Source organism: Rhinoderma darwinii, chromosome 3 (assembly GCF_050947455.1).
Source record: "Rhinoderma darwinii isolate aRhiDar2 chromosome 3, aRhiDar2.hap1, whole genome shotgun sequence".
Classification (NCBI taxonomy): Eukaryota; Metazoa; Chordata; class Amphibia; order Anura; family Rhinodermatidae; genus Rhinoderma; species Rhinoderma darwinii.
In genome coordinates this window covers 10,687,123-10,703,271 of record NC_134689.1, presented here as the reverse complement: position 1 = coordinate 10,703,271, position 16,149 = coordinate 10,687,123, and the positions used below count along the sequence as shown (strand labels likewise).

At 42.3% G+C, this 16,149-nt stretch overlaps 1 pseudogene; it reads left to right on the top strand.

The window, feature by feature from the left end:
- The first annotated feature begins 12,654 nt into the window (after positions 1-12,654).
- On the top strand, positions 12,655-15,614 carry LOC142748685 (E3 ubiquitin/ISG15 ligase TRIM25-like; annotated as a pseudogene).
- The last annotated feature ends 535 nt before the right edge of the window (positions 15,615-16,149 follow it).

Here is a 16,149-nt window from a genome sequence, read left to right as displayed (position 1 = left end):
ATGCTGAGCTGGAACAATGAGAAGTATATGTCACTGATTGGTCGGCCTCATACACTTCTTTACAACACCCACTTGGTCAAAAGTAAAAACACGCCCAGTTGGGCATTAAGAAACTAAATCTAAAATTGCTCCTAACTCGCTCAAAAATGATCGTTTTTCAAAATAAAAACCACTGCTGTTATCTACATTACAGCGCCGATAAGATTATGTAGGAGATAGAGCATTTATAATCTGGTGACAGAGGCTGTTTAAGAAAGGCTCATTTGCATAAATATAAAAATGCTCATAACTTGGCCAAAAATGCTAGTTTTTGAAAAAAACAAAAACGTTTCTGTAATCTACATTGCAGCGCCGATCTGCTGCAATACGAGATAGGGGTTTGAAAATCTGGTGACAGAGCCTCTTTAAATTATAAACGGTTCTGAAGGGGTTTAGAGGCCTTTCCAATGTCTTGAAACCACAGGCGCCCTCTCTACGGTCCCCGATCCAATAGCTATATATACTAGTCCTCAATGAATTAGAATATCATCAAAAAGTTAATTTATTTCAGTAATTCAATTCATAAAGTGAAACTCATATATTCTATAGATTCATTACACACAGAGGGATCTATTTCCAGCATTTTTTTCGTTTAATGTTGATGATTATTTTAAGAGTTAATGAAAACCCAAAATTTAGTATCTCAGAAAATTAGAATATTATATAAGCCCAATTTCAAAAATAATTTTTAATACCGAAATGTTGTCCTACTGAAAAGTATGTCCAGTATCTGCCCTCAATACTTGGTCGGGGCTCCGACTCTGCATGAATTACTGCATCAATGCGGCGTGGCATGGAGGCGATCAGCCTGTGGCACTGCTGAGGTGTTATCAGTGCGGCGTGGCATGGAGGCGATCAGCCTGTGGCACTGCTGAGGTGTTATCAATGCGGCATGGCATGGAGGCGATCGGCTTGTGTCACTACTGGGGTGTTATCAATGCGGCGTGGCATGGAGGCGATCAGCCTGTGGCACTGCTAAGGTGTTATCAATGCTGCATGGCATGGAGGCGATCAGCCTGTGGCACTGCTAAGGTGTTATCAATGCGGCATGGCATGGAGGCGATCAGCCTGTGGCACTGCTAAGGTGTTATCAATGCGGCATGGCATGGAGGCGATCGGCCTGTGGCACTGCTAAGGTGTTATCAATGCTGCATGGCATGGAGGCGATCAGCCTGTGTCACTGCTAAGGTGTTATCAATGCGGCATGGCATGGAGGCGATCAGCCTGTGGCACTGCTAAGGTGTTATCAATGCGGCATGGCATGGAGGCGATCGGCCTGTGGCACTGCTGAGGTGTTATCAATGCGGTGTGGCATGGAGGCGATCAGCCTGTGGCACTGCTGAGGTGTTATCAATGCGGCGTGGCATGGAGGTGATCAGCCTGTGGCACTGCTGAGGTGTTATGGAGGCCCGGGTTGCTTTGATATCGTCCTTCAACTCGTCTGCATTGTTGGGTCTGGCGTCTCTCATCTTCCTCTTGATAATACCCTATAGATTCTCTATGGGGCTTAGGTCGGGCGAGTTTGCTGGCCAATCAAGCGCAGTGATACTGTGGTTATTACACCAGGTATTAGTAGTTTTGGCAGTGTGGGCAGGTGCCAAGTCCTGCTGGAAAATGAAATCAGCGTCTCCATAAATCTTGTCAGCAGAGGGAGGCATGGAGTGCTGGGAAATGTCCTGGCAGACGCTGCGCTGACTCTGGACTTGATATAACACTGTGGACCAACACCAGCAGATGACACAGCCCCCAAACCATCACTGACTGTGGAAACTTCACACTGGACCACAAGACACTTGGATTGACGCCTCTCCACTCTTCCTCCAGACTCTGGGACCGAGATTTCCCAATGAAATGCAAAATTTATTTTCATCTGAAAACAGGACTGTGGACACTGAGCAGCAGACCCGTCATTGTAAAGACTTAGGAAACCTTTGAGGTGTTTTGTGTTGATTCGCTGATTAGAGTGTCACCACGAGTCTACAATCTGCAACTTTTACTCAATATTCAAATTTTCTGAGACACTAAATTTTGGGTTTTCATTAGCTGTTCCCATAATCATCAACATTAAAATAAATAAATGCTGGAAATAGATCCCTCTGTGTGTAATGAATCTATAGAATATATGAGCTTCACTTTATGAATTGAATTACTGAAATAAATTAACTTTTTGATGATATTCTAATTTATTGAGGACTAGTATATATAGCTATTGGATCGGGGACCGTAGAGAGGGCGCCTGTGGTTTCAAGACATTGGAAAGGCCTCTAAACCCCTTCAGAACCGTTTATAATTTAATATATCGGAGGAATAAACTAATTGTTTTTTATCTGTCAGCATGTGCAAACAATACCATATATTACACTGTATACTATACTATATACTGCACTGTATACTATACTATATACTGCACTGTATACTATACTATATACTACAAGGTGTACTATACTATATACTGCACTGCATACTATACTATATACTACTGTGTACTATACTATATACTGCACTGTATACTATATACTACACTCTATACTATATACTACACTATAAACTACACTGTATACTATACTATATACTAGTGTGTACTATACCATATACTGCACTGTATACTATATACTACATTATATACTACACTCTATACTATATACTACACTATAAACTACACTGTATACTATACTGTATACTTCACTGTGTACTATACTATATACTGCACTGCATACTATACCATATACTACACTGTATACTATACTATATACGACACTGTATACTATACTATACTATATACTATGCTATATACTATACTATATACTACACTGTATACCATATACTATGTGTGTAACTCTTCTACCTGTTAGATTTATCGTTTTGGTGAAATATTGATTGTACAAAACTCATTCTGAGACTTGTAATCTAATGTCTTTCATAACACAAAGTAATTGCTGGACTACAACTCCCAGCATGCTTTCTGTCACAGCTTTATTAATCTGGATATTTGTCTACATCGCACTAATGCATATATTATATTATCTCTGTCATTTGTAGGACAGGCACTTTGGCGTAGCAGCCGGGCAAATTCTAGCTTTTCTGCTGCCTGAGGCGAAAATTGAAATGACTCATTCGGATGCGTCATTGCCTGATACTTCCCTGGCATGCGCGGTGCAGCAATGAAGTCGGGCAAAAAACGCCTCGCTGCCCAGTGCGTGCCCATGCAATGGCACATCCGGGAAAGTTGGAGGAGACTGGTAGTGATGTAGAACAGCCAGGGGGTGTCACTCAAGCATGGAAAGGTGGGTTTGGCATCCGGACTGTGTGACTCCTCAGGATAGCGGCACCGCCCATGACCCTTTATAGAGTAGAAGAAAGGAAGAAATGATCCAGCGCTGAGTCGTACTTTGGATTAAAAAGGAAGCAGTATTCCCACCTTTATTGGGGTATTAAAATTAAAATTGAAGGGAGACGCAGTCCCAAGACATGTATAAATAGTAGACATTTCTTTGCCATGAGTAAGAGCACAGCTTGTGCTTGAAACGCGTAGGCCAGGGCAAACCGCCTACTATTTATACATGTCTTGGGACTGCGTCTCCCTTCAATTTTAATACCCCAATAAAGGTGGGAATACTGCTTCCTTTTTAATCCAAAGTACGACTCAGCGCTGGATCATTTCTTCCTTTCTTCTATTGCATACCGCAAGCCGTAGCGGGGATCCGAGCGGAGAGTCTGGAGATGCATCAAACTAGTGAGCTGGAGGTTTCCTCCCCTCTTTACTGCTTCCTTTATAGAGTAATTAGCAAATAGCGTGCGCCGGTTTAATCAGTTGATTTGATATATTTTGCTGCATCTGAAAAAAACCATACAAGGGAATGTTTGGAATTATTGTCAGGTCATGTATACTCCAAAATTAATCATCACTCACAAATGTGTGCGTTTTTAGGTAGGCCACTACATTCCTGGAAACAAGTTCTGCACTTTTTGCTTCCGTCCAAAAAAACCTGAAAACCGGAGACAAACGGAAAGCAACTGAAACAAAAGAATTCAAATCAATGGGAATTCTAACGGACCCGTTGCTTTCCGTTTAATGTTTTGATCCCCTCCCCCACTGACAGGTAAACTGATACTAACGCTAGTGTTAAAGACGCCTTATATAGACAGGGGTTTCTAATCATAGTTAGTATATACATTATTTGGACCTATCACCATTGTGTGGGAAACATGACACGAATTGTGCATTCCCTATCATTTAGTGACCTACCTAAAAACGCACACATTTGTGAGTGATGATTCATTTTGGAGTATTATTATATACATGTGTATAGCCTAAATTTGACTCTTCTTTTTTGTACTATAATATTTGGGGTATATATCTTTTTTTGTATTTGTGTCAGTATATACTGCTCCCAGGCATTGTATTCATACATATCAAACCTGCTGTGTCCCCCATTGTCCTACTACTCTGTTGATTTTAATTGTCTGTTTACAGCTGTTCTTGTTTTTAATGGATTATTAATAAAGAGATTGAACTTCTCATTTTGTTATCCTTGGATATTTGGAAATATAGTTATAGAGATTGGTTGTACACTGTAGATATTGCCCAATAGAGCCCCCTGTAGATAGAGCCCCCCTGTAGATAGCGCCCCCTGTAGATAGAGCCCCCTGTAGATAATGCCACTCACACTGTTAAAGGGATTGTCCACTACCGTACAACTGATGACATATCCACCGGATAGGTCATCAGTACATGATCTGTGGGGGTCCGACATCTGGACCCTGCACCGTTAAGCCACTCTGGCTGCCTCCGTGCACCGGCCGTACATGCCGGAAGCAGTTGGCTCCGGTCACGGAATAGCGGCCGAGCTGCAGTACAATTCAAGTGAATAGGAGCAGAGCTGCAGCACGGCCGCTATTCTATGTACGGAGCCAACTGCTTCCGGCTCCGTACATCGCATAATAGGCAATAACATCCGATGCTCGCAGGCCACCGGAGCGGCTGATCGGTGCAGGGTTCAGGTGTCGGACTCGCAACGATGATATACTGATGACCTATACGGTGGATAGGTCATCAGTTGTCCGGTAGTGGACAACCCCTTTAACTAAAAAAACAAAAACAACCGTTACATGGTCACCTGATCCTGTTCCTGCACCGTCCTCTAGCAACGCAGGCCTGCTCTCTAATGAGCCGTCTGCTGGAGCTGAATGATGCAAGCGGCGTGAGGACGTCACCGCGCCGCCTGCGTTATTGAAAAGAGCAGAATAGCAGAGCAAGAAACAAATGTACAGTACATACATTACACGCTGCACATACACTACAATACATACATGACACACTACAATATACACACTACACACTACACACTACAGTACATACATTACACGCTGCACATACACTACAATACATACATGACACACTACAATATACACATTATACACTACACACTATACACTACAATACATACATGACACACTACAATATACACACTACACACTATACACTACAGTACATACATTACATGCTGCACATACACTACAATACATACATGACACACTACAATATACACACTACACACTATACACTACAGTACATACATTACATGCTGCACATACACTACAATACATACATGACACACTACACATGCACTATACACTACATACTATACACTACAGTACATACATGACACACTACAATACACACAACAATATACACATCACACACTACACATTACACACTATACACTACAGTACATACATTACACGCTGCACATACACTACAATACATACATGACACACTACAATATACACATTACACACTACACACTACAATACATACATGACACACTACAATATACACATTACACACTATACACTACAGTACATACATGACACACTACAATACACACAACAATATACACATTACACACTACACATTACACACTATACACTACAGTACATACATTACACGCTGCACATACACTACAATACATACATGACACACTACAATATACACATTACACACTACACACTATACACTACAATACATACATGACACACTACAATACACACAACAATATACACATTACACACTACACATTACACACTACAGTACATACATTACACGCTGCACATACACTACAGTACATACATGACACACAACAATATACACATTACACACTACACATTACACACTATACACTACAGTACATACATTACACGCTGCACATACACTACAATACATACATGACACACTACACATGCACTATACACTACATACTATACACTACAATACATACATGACACACTACACATGCACTATACACTACATACTATACACTACAATACATACATGACACACTACAATATACACATTACACACTACACACTGTCGTGAAAATCAATGGCTCAAAATATATTAGACTGAAAGTCCAAACAGACTCTCAAGGCCAGACCCCATTATTCAGTATCCTAATTAGAATATTTCACCGATATATATCGAGAGAGAAGAAAACACACAGACGCTGCTGATATGCTCAAAATGCTCCTCTGAAGGATTTATTTCCAAGTTCAAACTGTTAAACTGAAATTCAGAAGGGGTGTCGGCTTGAGGTAAACCAATCAGAGACAATGTAACAATATTTGTTATTCAGTAAAAAGCATACAATAAAATACATCCCAGATACATCATTATAATTCTTCACACATCAGGTTTTGCAGGTGTCTAATCTCTTTTGGACAGAATGTTCCCGTGGAGATGGGGGAGACCTTCCTTCACGCATACTTGCCATCCTCCCATCTCACTCCCATCTCCCTCCCTATCCAACTTCGCATGGGAACCAAGGTCAAAGATAAAACATACGAAATCAACATTACTTGTATTAAAGGAACAATGACTTTCCTATTCACTACAAAAGAACCAAGATGGGAACTCCAGACAAGATGGGAACTCCAGACAAGATGGGAACTCCAGACAAGATGGGAACTCCAGACAAGAAGGCTGCTGCACGAAACTAAATCATTTACACATTATCATCACTTTCACATAATACATATCTTAGTAATTCGGCCTCCTGCTTGATAATTCACAATGTAATTTCATACAGAGAATATAAGCAAATAAACCATCCTTCACAACACTATACACTACAGTACATACATGACACACTACAATACACACAACAATATACACATTACACACTACTCATTACACACTATACACTACAGTACATACATTACACGCTGCACATACACTACAATACATACATGACACACTACACATGCACTATACACTACAATACTATACACTACAATACATACATGACACACTACAATATACACATTACACACTACACATTACCCACTATACAATACAGTACATACATTACACACTACACATGCACTATACACTACATACTATACACTACAATACATACATGACACACTACAATATACACATTACACACTACACATTACCCACTATACAATACAGTACATACATTACACACTACACATGCACTATACACTACAGTACATACATTACACACTACAACACATACACTACAATACATACAATACGCACTAGACATACACTATACGCATACAGTACACACTACACCATACACTACAATACAGACATTATGCACTAGACATACACTGTACACATACACTACACTATACACATACAGTACATACATACATTACACACACTTACCTTTTGTGCAGGCAGCTGCCTATATGGATCTTCTCTTGCTGTCCACAGAGACTCCAGAGGAAACCACTAGCAAGTGTTGGTGAGTCCATCACAGGATTTCCCTTCAGTTGCAGAGCAGACACCCCGATACTGAGCAGGATCGTATTACAATGGCGGAGAGCAGATGAGGGGGGTCAGGGAGGGGTTATTAAGGTGGCACAGGAGAGATGTGCTGTTCTTAAGGAAAAACAATTTTTTCCAATTCAACGTTTTTTATTAGTTTTAATACAAACACGTACAAAAACATACAGAGAAAATGTGTCCCCATAATAAAAATATGACAAATAGGGCGCAGCCCAAACAAAAGGGGTAAACATCACAACCCATGAAGAGCCCCCACCACCACAGCCATCTGGGCATCATAATGGGAAGGAGTATGACAGAAAAGGGAATGGTGAGGAGAACAAAACAATGTGCAATAAGTCAACGTCCTGTATAACCTGAAATGCTATGGCCAAGCATGGGAGCACCATCACAGGGAGCAAGAACCACTCAGAGTAGACACAAGAAAGAAAGGGAAAGAATAGTATAGGAGACAAACAAGGCGGCCTTTTTATAGCCCAGGATGTAAAGGGATTGGCTGGGGACCTAAACACAGGTCCCTGCGCTGGCCCTTTAAGGCCGGGAGGGAGTGCGTGCACACCCTACAGGACACCTAGGGGAGCTGCAGCCGTGTGTGCCGCCGTCTCTGGGAAGGGGGACGCCGACATGAAGAAAGTGTCCTGCGGTTGCTGCTGCCGGTAAGTAGGATGTGATGGTGGTCAACGACCGCGAGCACAACCGCACTCCCCCTTACGCCCCCTTTTTCTTAAGTCCCGAGCGTAAGAGGAACTTTTTAATGAGAGCTGGGGCATTGATGTTCTCTTCTGGCTCCCAAGACTTCTCCTCAGGACCAAACCCCTTCCAGTCCACCAGATAAAATGTTTTTCCTCCTACCCTTTTGCAGTCCAGGATTTCCTTCACTTCAAAGACTTCAAAAGAACTGCTGGGAGCAACTGTAGAACTAGGAGATTTGCTGCAGCGGCTCAGGACCACAAGCTTTAAGAGGGACACATGGAAGGAGTTGGGGATTTTGAGAATATGAGGCAGCCTAAGCTTATAGGACACAGGGTTTATTCGTTGTAACATCTCGAAGGGGCCGAGGAATCTGGGAGAGAATTTGTGGGAAGGGATCTTAAGACGAATGTTCCTTCAAGAGAGCTGTTGACTCCGGGGAGAAACTGAGAAGGAACCCTTCTCTTCTTATCGGCATATGCTTTCATGCGATCCACTGCCTGAAGAATTGCAGACTTGGTTTGCTGCCAGATGTGAAAAAAAGTCCTGAATGAAGAATTGGCTGCAGGCATTTGAGATATAGTTGGCACTGGGAAAGGAAGTTGTGGCCACTGACTGCATACAATATAGAACGGATCTTAATACAGCGCGATATAGAGCAGGAGGAGCCGCTCAGAAAAGTTTTGTGGGAAAATATTCAGTATTATTTGTAATTAATTGTTCTAAACTCTGCTCATTCTGTACTTAGGAATCCAGTGGGCAGATTATATACTAGGAATATTTTTCCAGAACACAATATATAACACATTGGACTGCATTTTACACGTGACAGGTTCTCTTTAAGAAGTAGAAGTTAAAAAGAAAAAAAAAGAAAACAAAACAACGGTCCAAAGCGTGATTTACACATTGTCTGCTGGAGTCGGAGGTGTAAAGGAACCCAAACAACGTCTACATGTACATTGGAGCTGTCAACCAGAGTTCCCAGATTTCTAAACTAAAAATGTGCCTCGTTGTACCATTCAGGGTCAAAAGTATAGGAAGTGCAGAGGTTGCGGTCACACCCGAGCCCTGGAACCTAAATGGACCCAAAAAGTCTCTGACCCTTATAAGCGGACGAGTGCTACAAACGACGTCATAGTGGGGGGCAATGTTACAGAAACCACTCAGATGTGGTGCTCGCTACTGATATCGATCTCACGCGTTCGAGCAGGAACGCCCCCAGCTCTCAGCTACCTCTAGTAGCTGAGAGCAGGGAGATTTAACGGCTCCCTGCTCTGTTTATTTATTCCGATGCAGCGCCGTAAAACCACTATAGGGCGGTCACTAACGGGTTAAAACTAATTTAAAATAAGTTTTCTTATTCTCTTATTTAGTCGCTTTATTAGTGTTTACTGGGGATATTACTTTTGGTCATCAGATCGCCCACCATTGATGGAGACTTGTCCTGCTCCCTAACTGCCCCGCTCAGGAGCTGCCAAGACTTAGAGGGAACATTGACTATAGAGGGTCGGACAATCGGCCATTTCACAAGATTGCCATTCAGAAGTGGGGTAAAGCTAAGTGACAACTCTAATGTGAGATGTAATGGCAGCCATGTCCTCATGTCAATTTCAGATACACATAGAGGAGCAATAAATAAATGACCGGTGAAGCTTTGATTCCGGTAGAAATCGTTTTTAACTGTCCCCCACAGACGCCTAATGGGTAAATAAGGACTAGAGGTTTAGAAAGTAGAGTTTGTAATTGGATTGAGAATTGGCTCAAGGACGTGTCCAGAGAGTTGTGGTCAATGATTCCTACTCTGAATGGTCCCAGGTTATAAGTGATGACCCCGGGGTTCAGTGCTGGGACCCCTATTATTCAACTTATTTATTAATGATATAGAGGATGGGATTAATAGCACTATTGCAAAATGACACCAAGCTATGTAATATAGTTCAGTCTATGGAAGATGTTCGTGAATTACAAGCTGATTTGGACGCACTGAGTGTTTGAGCGTCCACTTGGCAAATGAGGTTTAATGTGGATAAATGTAAAGTTTTGCATCTGGGTACCAACAACCTGCAGCATCATATGTCCTAGGGGGCGCTACACTGGGAGTAATAATCTGCATGCATCATATGCCCTAGGGGGAGCTACACTGGGGGAGTCACTTGTTGAGAAGGAACCGGGTGTAATAACCTGCAGGCATCAAATGTCCTAGGGGGCGCTACACTGGGGGAGTCACTTGTAGAGAAGGATCTGGGTGTAATAATCTGCAGGCATCATATGTCCTAGGGGGGAGCTACACTGGGGGAGTCACTTGTTGAGAAGGATCTGGGTGTAATAACCTGCATGCATTATATGTCCTAGGGGGCGCTACACTGGGGGAGTCACTTGTTGAGAAGGATCTGGGTGTAATAATCTAGTAAACTAAATAACAGCACAATGTCAATCAGCGGCTTCTAAGGCCAGCAGGATATTGTCGTGTATTAAAAGAGGCATGGACTCGCGGGACAGGGATGTAATATTACCACTTTACAAAGCATTAGTGAGGCCTCATCTAGAATATGCAGTTCAGTTCTGGGCTCCAGTTCATAGAAAGGATGAAAAATACAAAGAAGAGCAACAAAGCTGATAAGGGGCGCGGAGAATCTAAGTTATGAGGAAAGATTAAAAGAACTAAAACTATTCAGCCTTGAAAAGAGACGACTAAGGGGGGACATGATTAACTTATATAAATATATTAATGGCACATACAAAAAATATGGTGAAATCCTGTTCCATGTAATACCCCCTCAAAAAACAAGGGGGCGCTCCCTCCGTCTGGAGAAAAAAGGTTCAATCTGCAGAGGCGACAAGTCTTCTTTACTGTAAGAGCGGTGAATCTATGGAATAGTCACCGCAGGAGCCGCCACAGCAGGGACAGGAGATGCTGCAAAAAAGGACGAGATCATTACCTAGAACAAAAAAATATCCGCTCCTATGTCAATGTGTGGAAATTTTTCCCATTCATTGGTTGAACTTGATGGATCTGCGTCTTTTTTCAACTGTACTAACTATGTAAAGTCAACATTAAGGCTAAATTCATGCGGAAAATCAGGTATACGCACGTGATTCCGCAGCTAAAACCGCACCTAACTCTGCGTCTTTTGATGTGTTTTTAGGTGCGTTTTTAATATGGTAATAAGGAACCACAGCATCGCTTTCATGCTTCCTCCGTACAGCACACGAGCGGAGGAAGATTAGCGCCGGTCATCAGTGGCTTTTAGTGCTCTGGTCCACAACCAGCGCGCTACTGGCAGCGAACATTACAGGGAGATCAACTCACTCGCAGAACTGCCAATTAATTTGCCCGGACTCATTTATAGAAAGTCAGGGGGGATATCGGAGTGTCAGTTACAAATTGTCGATGCCAGGTTTTATTACCACCACTTTTAGTGCTATACTGCCTTGACATATACAACCCAGACTCATCCTGTGACTACAATATATGCTGACTGATGACTTTCTAATCCAATTATCAATTATTAATATAGAATTTATATTACAGCTATTGTTATACCTCCAAACACTTTTCCATTTTCCCCTTTCCCTACAACTTAGGCGCGTTTTTTACATTTTGATGCGGAAATAGATGCGGTTTTAGCTGCGGTGTTTGATGCGTTTTTCTGTAAAGTTAGTTAGACACGCAGGATAAATTGACGTGCTGCGGTTTTTTAAAATACGCACCGCAGGTCAATTTACACGCAGAAAAAATCTGCACCGTGTAGACTAGTTTTCTTGAAATGTCACTTACTTTGCTGGTACTGTATTACACTGCGGATTAGCCGCAAGAAAATCTGCTCAGCAAATCCGCACGTAATATGCAACGTGTGCAGTCAGCCTAAATATTCTAGTTTCTAAAGTTCTTAACCGCTAATAACCCGACTCTATGTACGTGCCGCATTGCAGGTCTGCCTTATATATACAGCAGATAGAATATATGATTATAACACGTGTCCATTAACAGGTTAATAGTGACTGATCTTGTGCTGTTCCGCCCTGTCCTGTAGACACAAGTATAAAACCCGCCCTCTGGTTTCTGAGCGTCAGAGAATTGTAGTTTCGTTTCTCTCTTCCTGCCAGTCATGGCGTCTGCTGATCTGAGGGACGAGCTGGACTGCTCCATCTGTCTGACCACTTATACCGATCCTGTAATGCTGAGCTGTGGACACAACTTCTGCCGGGTCTGTATTGATCGTGTGCTGGATACACAGGACGAGTCTGGACTTTATTCCTGTCCTGAATGCAGAGAAGAGTTTCGGGAGCGGCCTGCACTGATGAGGAACATAACTCTATGTAATATAGTGCGGAATTTCCTGTTTACTCAACCAGATAAAGAACAGACCGGGATCTGCTGCACTTACTGTGTGGACTCTGCTGTACCTGCTGTTAAATCCTGTCTGCACTGTGAAGCTTCTCTGTGTGATAAACACCTGAGAGTTCACAGCAAGGCAGCAGAACACGTCTTATCTGAACCCAGCACTTCCCTGGAGAACAAGAAATGTTCTGTCCATAAGGAACTATTAAAGTACTATTGTACCAAGGATGATATCTGTATCTGTGTGTCCTGCAGTCTGATTGGGGAACATAATGGACATAAAGTGGAGTCGCTGGATGAGGCCTCTGAGAAGAAGAAGAAGAAACTGGGAAATGTTCTGCAGAAACTGACCACAAAGAGAGAGGAGACTGAGGAAAGAGTCCAGAGTCTGGAGGAGCGCTGGAGAAAAGATCAAGAAAAAGCAGCTGGAGAAGCCGAGAGAGTCACTGTCCTGTTTACAGACCTCAGGAGACGGCTGGACGACCTGGAGAAGAGGGTCCTGAGTGAGATCTCCAGGCAGGAGAAGGAACAGTCACTCTCACTCTCCGCTCTGATCCAGCAGCTGGAAATAAAGAAGGACGAGCTGTCCGGGAAGATGAGGGACATTGAGGAGCTGTGTAACATGACTGATCCACTGACTGTCCTACAGGGACCAGACACAGGTGACTTGTGTGATCCTGAGGAGGGGGGAGGGGATGAGGACACGGGGAGACGTGATAAACAGCTCCGTGATGTGGATGATCTGGATGTGGCTCTGATCTCAGACACATTACACACATTATGTGACATAATATCAGGTATAAGGAGTGGGATCTATGTGGAGGGTCCTGCAGACATATTACTGGATGTAAACACAGCTGCTAATAATCTCCATATATCAGACGACCTGAAAACTGCAACCTGGACACGAGAGGAGCAGAATCGTCCAGAAACAGCAGAGAGATTCCAGGGTTATCCTCAGGTGATAAGCGGCAGGAGATTTTCCTCAGGGCGACATTACTGGGATGTGGAGGGCAGTAGATCAGGGGGGTGGATGGTGGGGATGTGTTACCCCAGTATAGACAGGAGGGGGCGTCAGTCATACATTGGAAATAATAACAAGTCCTGGAGTTTGTGGAGGAATAATAATAAGTATTCAGTGATACATGACAGGAAAGAGATCCGGTTACCTGACAAGATCTCCAGTGATAGATTCAGGATATGTCTAGATTATGAGGCCGGGCAGCTGTCCTTTTATGAGCTGTGTGACCCCATCAGACACTTACACACCGTCACTACCACCTTCACCGAGCCCCTTCATGCTGCATTATGTGTATGGGAAGGTTCTATAAAGATATCAGGGGGGGGGGGGGGGGCAGCAACTGGGAGAAACCATCATAACCTAAGAAATCCGGCCAGAGACTGGTGACAGACACCAGAATATGATTGGAGGATTATACAGCCAATGGGATGAATGAGAAGGCGCGGTTGTGATTCCTACATGGCAGCTGTCCCTATGACTAGATCACATGGAGGGATGATCCGCTGTGCAGGTACCTGGTGATTACTCTCTGGGGGCAGCTGTATACTGGAGATGATATACTGCTGCCCATGTGTAATCCCCGTGTCTCCTTTTGGATAATCCTCCCCATGCGTCATGGCCAATATTCCCATAGTTGGCAACAGTCCAGAATTTACAGAGATAGTTCCGTCAAATTACTGTCCCGGATGTGTCCCGGCAGCTGCCATATTCAATTGTATATGCATCCTCAGGACATATATTGGCCTCAGGGGCGTCTCCAGGAGAGGAAGCCCTGGCCAGAGCATCGGCAACTCTCTACTGGGTATTCTGTTCCTAGAAGGAGCCCCAATGGTTCTATCTACAGGGGGGGGGGGTGTCTATATACTATATACTGCACTGTGTACTATATACTGCACTGTATACTATACTATATACTGCACTGTATACTATACTATACTATACTATATACTGCACTGTATACTATACTATACTATACTATATACTGCACTGTATACTATACTATACTATACTATATACTGCACTGTATACTATACTATATACTGCACTGTATACTATATTATATACTGCACTGTATACTATACTATACACTGCACTGTGTACTATACTATATACTGCACTGTGTACTATACTATATACTGAGCTGCATACTATTCTATATGCTACACTGCATACTATACTATATACTGCACTGTGTACTATACTATACTATATACTACACTGTATAATATATACTAAACTTTATACTATGCTTTACTATATACTACGCTGCATACTATACTATATACTACACTGTACACTATAATATATACTATATACTACACTGTATACTATATACTACTGTATACTATACTATATGCAACACTGTATAATATATACTACACTTTATACTATTCTTTACTATATACTACACTGCATACTATAAACTATACTGCACTATACTATGCTATATACTACACTGTATAATATAATATATACTACACTGTATACTATACTATATACTATGTATATAACTCCTCTATCTGTTGGATTTATAGTTTTGGTGAAATATTGTATAAAACTCACTTTGAAACTTGCAATCAAATGTCTTTCATAACACAAAGTAATTGCTGGACTACAACTCCCAGCATGCTTTTTGTCACTGCTTTATTCATCTGGATATTTGTCTGCATCGCACTAATGTATTATTATATTATCTCTAATAAAATGTAAAGTCTAAAGAAAAACTCTGCCCGAAATACTAAAGAAAGATGGTCATGACTTTGGGAATGAGGGATGTTTACATAGTTGATGCCAGTCCTGGACAATCCCAGGATTGATAACTCCTCCTGGCAGTGGTTCCTGTCATTTGTAGGACAGACAGGAGGACAGTAAATACTAGCAGAGCACCGTGGATGTGTTTTGCTTTAAGAAAAAAAGGGGCCTGTGATGTGCAAGTAAACAGTGTGGCTCGTCCATTGTACGCTCCCTCATCCAGACATTCAGGTAAAATGTACGCTCCCTCATCCAGACATTCAGGTAAAATGTACGCTCCCTCATCCAGACATTCAGGTAAAATGTACACTCCCTCATCCAGACATTCAGGTAAAATGTACGCTCACTAATCCAGACATTCAGGGTCAGAGGAAGATGTACATTTACTTATCTAGACATTCAGAGTGAGGGTAAAATGTACGCTGACTAATCCAGACATTCAGGTAAAATGTACGCTCACTAATCCAGACATTCAGGTAAAATGTACGC